Source organism: Lemur catta, chromosome 19, assembly GCF_020740605.2.
Source record: "Lemur catta isolate mLemCat1 chromosome 19, mLemCat1.pri, whole genome shotgun sequence".
Lineage (NCBI taxonomy): Eukaryota > Metazoa > Chordata > Mammalia > Primates > Lemuridae > Lemur > Lemur catta.
In genome coordinates, this window is record NC_059146.1 from 6,928,607 (window position 1) to 6,937,700 (window position 9,094).

Genomic DNA, 9,094 nt, shown 5'->3' on the forward strand with positions numbered 1-9,094 from the left:
AATCACACTCTGCAGTCTTTGTAATTGGTTGTAGACATAGTAATGATTAAGTCATCCTTTCGGGGAACTGCATGTACTTCATTCTAAGCTTGAATTCCATCACCTTACCTAACCCGTTTATGGTCCTCGTGCAGTCCTGGGTCAGTTGGTGACCAGAAGTCAGATGCTGTGGCCCATCACTGCCCCATTCCAGAAGGTGCCTGGGTAAGGCTGTTCCATCTGGGGTGGCTCGTGTTGCATTTGCTTTTCTACTTAGGGACCACAGTTTCTTCTCGCTCCATTTCGTTTCATCCAGGGTGTAGTGAATGAAGAGGTCACAAGCATCGTTTTCCTTCCTGATCCCATTCATGTTATTGGGGGCGGATAATGCCGTTGGTAAAGGGGTGTGATCACCGCATCTGTGGGAGGAGGGAGGGAGGAGGCCTCTTTCTTCACCCGTGAAAGCCTCGCTCCTCTCCCCGGCATCAGGGCTCCGCGGCTGCTGGCAGGAGCTGCCCAAGGAGCAGCACGGTGACATTCTCAGGAGGGGTGGGGTTGGCACCTCACCCGAGAGGCTGCCAGTTCCATGAGTGACGGGAAGATGCTGCAGGTGGGGGCCACCCAGCCTGGACGTAATCCCCTCGCTCACGGCATGAGGAAAGTGTCCCCACACCCACTACTGAAATGTCAGGGATGGGCCCTGAGCTTGTAGAAAGCAGAGGGTGGGGAGGTGGGGAAAGAAAAACAAAATCCCATGGTAAAGAGCCTGCTCGACTGGGCGTTACAGCCGGGCACTGTCCTTGCACGGTCCGTGCTCCCAACCACGGCGCTGCTCGGGTGCCCCGAGTTCTGTCCAGTTAAGACACTTGATTTCTGTGAATGATTTTACTTGAAGACAGGAAAAGGAAAGGAATATTGAGCTAACAGAAATGTAAAATTTAAAGACAAGATCCCTCCAAAAAAAGAGTTCATGCTTGACACAGTGAAGAAAGAAAGGGTTGAAAATTATTTGGGCTAAAATCACAGAGCAGCTGAAGGGAGAGAGGAGTTTTGATTCGAAGCTACAGACCCTTTTCTTCCTCCCTCCTCTACCCCAAGGGCACCAAGGCTTGTGGGGACTCATGGGGTGACTTAGAGGAGGTCACGTCTCCTCCAGGCTCAGCTGCCCGTCTGTAGGGAGGAAGTCAAGCTAGATGATCTCCCCGAGGTCCTCTCTGTTCTACTCTCCTGCCCTCCCGGGGCAGGGGCAGGGGCACGTGAATGGGGGGGGGTCCCTCACTCAAGGCCGAGAGAAAGCCACGATGCACAGGTGTTCTAACATGGAAACACTCCGCTTCCACACTCCCAGTTCTCTCCCCCACAACCTGGCCCTCCCCCGGGACCTCCCAGACCTCCTAGGATCCAGCAAGTAGACGGCAGCACCTGGCGCGGGTGGGGGAGGTGTGGGAGGTGGGCGGCAGGACTCTGCACCAGCTGCAACCCTCAGCCACGTGTTTGCTCCATGCCTGGCTGTCCGCTGCTGTCCGGGGAGACATCGTGAAAGAGAAAACCTCAGGATGGGGAGGAGAGAGGGAGGAAAGAACTGTAGACCATTCTTGAAATATGCCTAAAGGTTCTGGTTTCTGCTTTTGACAAAAATATGCTGTGGTCAGATTATGAATTAATGCAATGCAATTCTGTTCTGTGTATTTCAGCAAAATCCAGCCTCCTCCATGGCCCTCTCTGAGGTTTCTGCAGCCGGGCAGGCCCTGGCAGTGCTGTGGGTGTAATTTCAGGTCTCTTACAGAATGTCTGCTACTGCGGCTTATCACATAAACGGTGGTGCACACTCGTGCCTCTGCCTTTCACCTCTCTGGACAGTCAGCTCCTGAACTGGTCTTTCCAGAGGGTTCTGAATAACCTGCAAGAGAGCGTGATGTCCAGGGTTGATCTTATGGAGCTGACACCTCTGCCTTTGTTCTCTGACTCAGAGGGAAATGGATCTGTCCTAGAACCAAATCTCAGGCTGATAACAATTTGGGGTGGTGTTAGGGTTCAGAGGAAAGGTTTTGGAGATAGTCTGGACCTGGTTCAAAGCTAGGGTGACCGACTTTCCTGGTTTTCCCAGAACTGTCCTGATTTTAGCACCGCACGTTCTATATGCCAGGAAACCTCAGTCCCACCCTCTCACTTCCTAGCCAGTGATTTAACCTCTTTGAGCCTTAGTTTCATCATGTGTGGAATGAGGATAATGACAACAGTCTCATACAGTAGTAGAGGACTAGGGTTAATATGTGTCCAAAAGAAATAGAGGATTGGGTGACAAAATCATGTCTTTCTGTCTCTGTTCCAGGAAGGAGTAGATGTCTCCTCTCCCCAATGTATTTTGACTTTTCCAAGTGTGGGTGCGAGAACACAGCTTGAGGATTTTGGAACATACTTCAGAAAGCCTCGCAGGCCGTGGCTAACACGAAAGGGTGAATTGAGGGCTCTCCCAGCCCTGTGATTATCTGATTAAGTGTAAATGGCAGGAGCAGCTGCCTGTTTGCAGAAGTCACTTGTAGCAGCTACCACATGGGAGTCACAAATAAGGGATTATGAAGCCTTTTCTTTCTCAGCTTCTTTGTTGCCCATCAGCTATTGTCTGCAGAGATGCTTAACTAATAGCCATGTTCTGAATGACTGTTTTCCAGTAACTACTGTTTCATGGCTGAAAAAGGAAAAGAAGTCAATGTTTTCTAAGGACTCTCTCGCAAGGCATTTGCAGCGCAAGGGTGGATTTCACAGGCGTCTTAATTCCTGGCAGTGAAGGCTGAGGGCTGTCTTGGAGACCAGAAGCAGCAGGCAAGAACTCCCTTAACAAAAGAGGGGCTGGGGGATTATTTATGCAAATGCCCTGATAGAAGAAAGCCTAATCAAAGCCACCATAGCATAAAAGCTGCAGGCAGATTAGGGAGTATTTGGAACATGAGAGTGTCAAAGGGATCCAAGCTTTTTCTGAACGGAAGGAAGGAACTGGGGGAAGTGGTCTTTCATAATTGAGCAGAGCTATGTCAGAGCTGCACGCCAAGGGCTGGGGATTATTCAAAGTGTAAACACCTTTACCACCCCGGCCCTCCCACCCTCATCACAAATGAAGTCAGAAGCACTAGAATTAGTGCCAGACGCTGATTGGAAATAGAGGTCTTCCAAAGTTGGAATAGTCAACATGCAAGACTTTGGCACAAGAGATAATGAACTTGCTCTTGTCTGTGGCAGTTAATGACACAATTTTGCATAATTAAAGCACCTGTGGAAGTGCGGGGGACATACTCTCCAATCTGGAATTTACATATTTACATAAACATTAGTGTGATTAGTGGTTTCAACTCCTCCTTGGCATTCGCATTCTAACTTGATGACGGGGCAGAATGCCAAGGAGACCGACACTGACAGTGTGGAGTGGCACACAGAATTGCCTACCAGACTCTGGGGAAATCTGCAAAGTAGATGTTTCTAGGTTACCAAATCATCTTTTTTCTTGTGCTTCCCACCCTTTCCTAAAGAAAATTAAATTCTGGGATAGTTCATTTAAAATTCAAAAAATTTGATTATCAGGGTAGCATATTCATGCATGTTCATTATCCATTTGCTGCCTAATAAATCACCCCAAAATTTAGTGACTTAAATCAACAACAGTCCTTTTGTTACCACTCCCAGTTTCTTGTGTGGGTCCAGAATTCAGGGAGAGCCCAGTGGGAAGAGTCTGGTTTGGAGTCCCTCAAGTGGTTGCCAGAAGACAGTGTCTGGAGCCAGAGCAGCAGAGCTTCCTCCCAAGATGGCAGCCCCAGGGCAGTTAAATGCTCCAAGAAAGTATTCCAGCTCCCAAGACAGCAGCTGCATCAACTTTTATGACCTGGCCTCAGAAGTCACATAGCAACACTGCTACAACATTCTTTTGGTTACAAGTGAGTCCCAAGCTCACCTAGATTCAAGGGGAGGGGAGTTAGGCATTACTTCTTAATAGAGAAATGGCAATGTTCTAGAAGTGCCATGTGGGATGAGAGATATCATTGTGGTCATCTCTGGAAAATACAGTATGCTGTCTGATGTAAATAACTGATGATCATAACCTTTTAAGGGAATACTCTATTTACATTTTAAGAAAATAACATATTTACCCAGATCGATCTCTAAATGAGTAGAGTAAGTACTGAAGAACCCGTGTCAGCTGCCTTCAATCCCTTCTTCTCCTTGTTACCTCCGACTCTTTGAAACAGAACAACTGGGTGGAATGTGCTAAACTAGTTTCCTGGGGCTCATAGCAAAGTACCACAGACTGAGTGACTTAAGCAACAGAAATTTATTGTCTCACAGTTTTAGAGGCTTGAAGTGTGAGATCAAGGTGTCCCCAGGGTTGATTCTTTCTGAGGGCTGTGAAAGAAAAATATTCCCTGCTTCTCCCCCAGGTTCTGGTGGTTTGCTGGCAATCCTGGGCATGCCTTCCTTCTTAAAAGCATCACCTGATCTCTGCTCTCACCTTCACGTGTTGTACTCCCTGAGTGTGTGCAGCTGTGTCCGAATTTCCCCCTTTTATAAGGACGCCAGTCATGCTGGATTAGGGGCCCAACCTACTCCAGCGTGACCTCATCTGAACTAATCACATCTGCAATGATCGTATTTACAAATAAGACCACATTCTGAGGTACTAGGGGTTTAGGACTTTAACATATGAATTTTAAGGGGACACGATTTGACCCATAACATGTCTCTTATTTTCTGAAGGAAGAAGCTCCTTTTCGTACAGTTTCTGAGAATATGAATAGAGGCGGAGGATCCAATCTCAGGTAAGATTTCCAAATTTTACATCTATCTTCTCCTTTTCAGGGCCCTTGCCATTCTCTCTAACCTCCTAAACCCTCTTTAAATTTTAAGTAAAGGTTTTCATTAAGGCTATTGACGTCATTAGCATATTTTAGGATTAAATGCCCTTTTTATTAACATGTAATTACCAAATGTTGGTTATGGGGCCTCATTCCCTCCCAAATTTTCTATACTCCTTATGCCCCTAGTTATATAACTTCAAGTTGCATAGAAATTTTCAAGACTTTATCCTCCTTGTAACCTGGGGCTTACTGATGTAGCAATCTTGTTTAGTAAAGAGGCTTAAAGAGCAATTTATTGACTTTGGAGATTCGAGATTGTTCTCCCTCAATTTATTTCCTTTGGATGTTTTAAGCAAAAAGAAAAAAAAACAGGCACATCCAGCTGCCTCATTAGAGAAGCCACAAATCTGTGGCTTTCCTGCCCTATCACTTACCTTGACCTTGATGTTTTCAAAATACCATCCAATCATTAAATAGCCAGTTCCCACTACATCTTTGTGAGTCCTAAGAATTCTTGCCATTTTCAGTAAGAGAAATGGAAGCAAAAAGCAGCAAGATGACCTGCACAAGGTGATATAATAAATCAGAAGCAAACCCAAGTGACTGCCTTTTTATAAATTTGTCCTGTGCAGACCTAGGGACAGGCTGTCATGGCCATAGGCCTTTCTCCTCTTCGCAGAATCCAAACACCCAATTTCCCCTTTGCTCTGTAGCCGTTGGAGGAGCAGCACAAAGGCAGAAGGTAGCAGAAGCCTAGAGCCCAAGGACAATGCCCAGCAGGTACCCACTGGGGGAAGCCTTGTCTTTAGTGTTTTTTACCTGCCTGGAGATTCCAAGAAATCTTAAGGGCTACCTTTGTGACATGAAACCCTTTTGTACTATAGGGTGATAAGATCTGGCAAATTCAGGTTACATGAACGATAATAAAAAAGGTATGGAAGGTGTTCCTTCTAGTCCTAAAACATTGTAATCTTCTTAATCACAGTATCTATTACAAACAAGCTCCCTAAATTCTTTGGTCAAAAGCCAATAAACATTCATAGCAAGCTTTAAGGACTTTCCTTAGTTCTAGATAAGTGCTGCAGGAAAGAATCTTAGACCTCTATGTGACTGCCTCCCCAGAAAGGCTGGGAGGCACTATCACACCTTCTGGTATTTGCAAAGTTCTCATTTTTTTCTCTGGTGAGAAAAGATTGCATATAATTGGCTGGTCCTATACTTGAGCGAAGGGAATTCAACAGAATGGAAATGATCTTATTTAAGGTACCCACGTAGACCAGCATTTTACTCTTAGGCAGACGTTGAAGCAAACATCATTCTCCAAATCACACTCTCCTGTCCTGACACCAAGCTTGCCCTTTCCCTGCTGTTTTCTTTAATCACCCTTTAAAGCTATGATTGGCTTTCCCCTCAGCAGAAGCATAGCCCACACGTTTTGCCTTGATTATATAATACTCACGTGGTGTGTCACATGAGGTGGACCTCTTTCTGGGCACGAATATAAGTTGAGGCTTGTTATTTTCACACCCACTTCCCTGGAGTGGGCAGGGCAGGTGTCACGGGGTTGGACCAGGTTGGGTGGTGAGGGACCTACAGGACTTAGAAAACCGGGGGACGGGGTGCCAGGCGTGGGGAATGGAGTGGGTAAGGCATGGAGGTAGGAAAGGAAACGGCATGGTTAAGAAATAACAAGGAAACAAACCCGACTAAATCACTGGATCCTTGCTGGGGAGTCCTGAGAGAGCAGTTTGGAAATGAAGTTTGGAATTAAATGAAGGAGGAGCTTGAATGCCAGTCTGAAAAGCTGCCCTGTGTTCGGTAGACCCTGAGTAGTCACTGGAAGTTTTGAACACTGAAATCATGTGGTGGGAGCAGCTTCTTTAGGAATAATGTGGTGATTTGAGGAGGGATGACAGAGGCACGGGGGCCGGAGAGTGGTGAGGAGGCTTTGGAAATGCTCTAGACGTGATGTCATGAGAAGGCGCAGTGGAGTGTCAGCACAGGCACGGATGGAATGGCAGGGATGTGAGGAACGTCCCCAGAGCAGAATCCAGGCACCTGGCAACGAGGTCTGGGAGCGAGGGGAGGGGGCAGGGATGACTGCCAGGCTTCCAGCCTGCGTGACGGGAGAATCTTGTTCTAAACAGAAGAGGCGGAATCGGCCTCCCTCCTCCGTGAGGTCTCTGTCTCCACTGCGAGTCTTCACTTACTCCGCGGTCACCAAAGGAACCTGTGAACAGCCGGCCATGCTCTCTTTCTTCCTCGCTGCAAAGTGCTGCTTCCACCAGAGAAGGATCTAGGGCCAAGGGGAAGCATGGGCTTTGGGTCAAGGAGACAAGAATTTCCACCTGCTCTGTCACCAGCCCCGTAACCTGGGACACACCTCTTAATTTCTCTGAGATTGTCTCTTTCAAGTAGGGACGGTCACACCCACTTGATGGGGCACTGGGAGGCTTATGTGACAGACACAAAGCATTTAGCGCCGTGTCTGGCGTGTAGCGGATGCTCAGTCTTGGTGGCGAACACACTGAGCTTGCAACAGGCCCTGCCCTAACCGCTTTGCACATTCACTCGCGTATTCCTCCCGGCAGTCCTGCAGGTAGACGCCACGCTTGCCTCCCGCTTGCAGATGGAGAAAGGAGGAACACAGGGTCTAAGTGAGGCTGAGCCAGGCAGTCCAGCCTCAGAGCCTGCATTCGTTACCACCACCCAGAACTTGCATTGTAATAATAAGCAAAGCTGCAAAGCTATTGTTTCTACCAACAGGAGGCAAAAATAGCAAAAAAAAAAAAATTATTGCTAGGTGATGTAATGTATCCTTATTGTTTAACTACTTTTGGTTAGATATTCTGTTATTTGTAGCCAAAAGCATTGTAGCATTCTAAGCTGTAATGTCCTGTCTTTATAGGCAACCTTGGTCAAAACAAATGCGTCTCACCCTTGCCAGCACGCCCCGTTTTCTAATTAGAGACAGGTGAGGGAAAGTATCCTATCGCCACTTAACGGAAGATTATGTGGCTAGGGAGTTTGAAACCAGGTTTTACCTGATGACCTTGGGCAAATTATTTCACTTCTCTGTACCTCAGCTTCCTCATCCATTAAAAGAGAAAACCAATCATCCCGCCTCACAGGATTGTACTGAGGATTAAATAGACTGATCCTATAAAATACTTAGAACAGTGCTTGGCCCACACCATAATAATCAATTAACATACACTAGCGTTATTAGCATCTTCCCCAGGAGTGCAAGTTCCCAAGGCAACTTGCTGTCATAATTTCCACCCATATTCTCCTTTGCCAAGCCCTCCTGGGAATAGCTGAAATGTGGGACAGACATGGCCAACCCAGGCCTCTTGCAAGCCTGTGTCCCACCAGATCATCAGAAAAGGAGTTTGATGAATGGCAAGTCACAGACATTTTGTCTGGACACACAGTATAGAAACCAAAATTCCCTACACTCCCTGAATCCCACGCTTCTGGGTCTCTGTCACCCCATGCTCTGAGACAGAGGTAGCAAGGACCCCTCTGGGTTGGCTTTCCCACACACCCCTGGGGTGTGCCCTCCAACTAGACCTTAACCCTGAGTTAACCCTCATACATTTACAGCCCTGGTGAGTAGAAAGGGAAAAATCCACAGATCTTACATCACTACCATTTTTGACTTTGCTAACTGCCATTTCTCCTCCTCTTTAGCTTTTTTTTTTGCTGGGCCAGGAATCTTTTCTTGTCTTCTCTTGGGAGAATCCCTTTCCCGTCATCACAGTATTGTGTGTGGCTTGTCTGGCTACTACCCCCCAGGGACTGCACAGGCTGTTCTGGCTTCTCACATCTGCACTGTTCTTGTTGGTCTAGCCCAGCGCTCAGCTAATGCCTCTGCAGACGTATCTCAGCTGGGGTGCCCTTGGCGGCTTCCAAAATACCTTGGCCTGAGTTATTTAATCCTCACAAAAGTCTCATGTGGTGCATGCTTTTATTCCAAACCAGACTCCTCGGGGCTTTTTCCTTTCATGTAGCAATCAACAGCAAAACAAAGTGAGGCAAAAATATGTCACTTTCTTTACAGTATTGATCCAAGATGCTCAGGACCTTACCTGCCATTCCCTCTGCAACAAGCATTGGTCGAGAAAAAGCAAAGACCCTGCAGGAATCTCCTGAAGGTCGCCTGAAATGTGAGGATTTAGCTTTTGAAGGAAAACCAACCAATGGATACTTTTCTGGATACAAGGGTCTAGTTCTGACTTCTAACTGAGGATCCAATCTAGAATCGAGGG

The 9,094-nt window shown here is 47.0% G+C and overlaps 1 long non-coding RNA gene across 1 annotated transcript; it reads left to right on the forward strand.

Moving 5' to 3' along the window:
• Positions 1–72: 72 nt before the first annotated feature.
• On the forward strand, positions 73–2,797 carry LOC123624103. The gene is made up of 3 exons (XR_006730059.1): positions 73–204; positions 2,312–2,435; positions 2,652–2,797. It is a non-coding gene; the product is annotated as an uncharacterized LOC123624103 (long non-coding RNA).
• Positions 2,798–9,094: the final 6,297 nt, after the last annotated feature.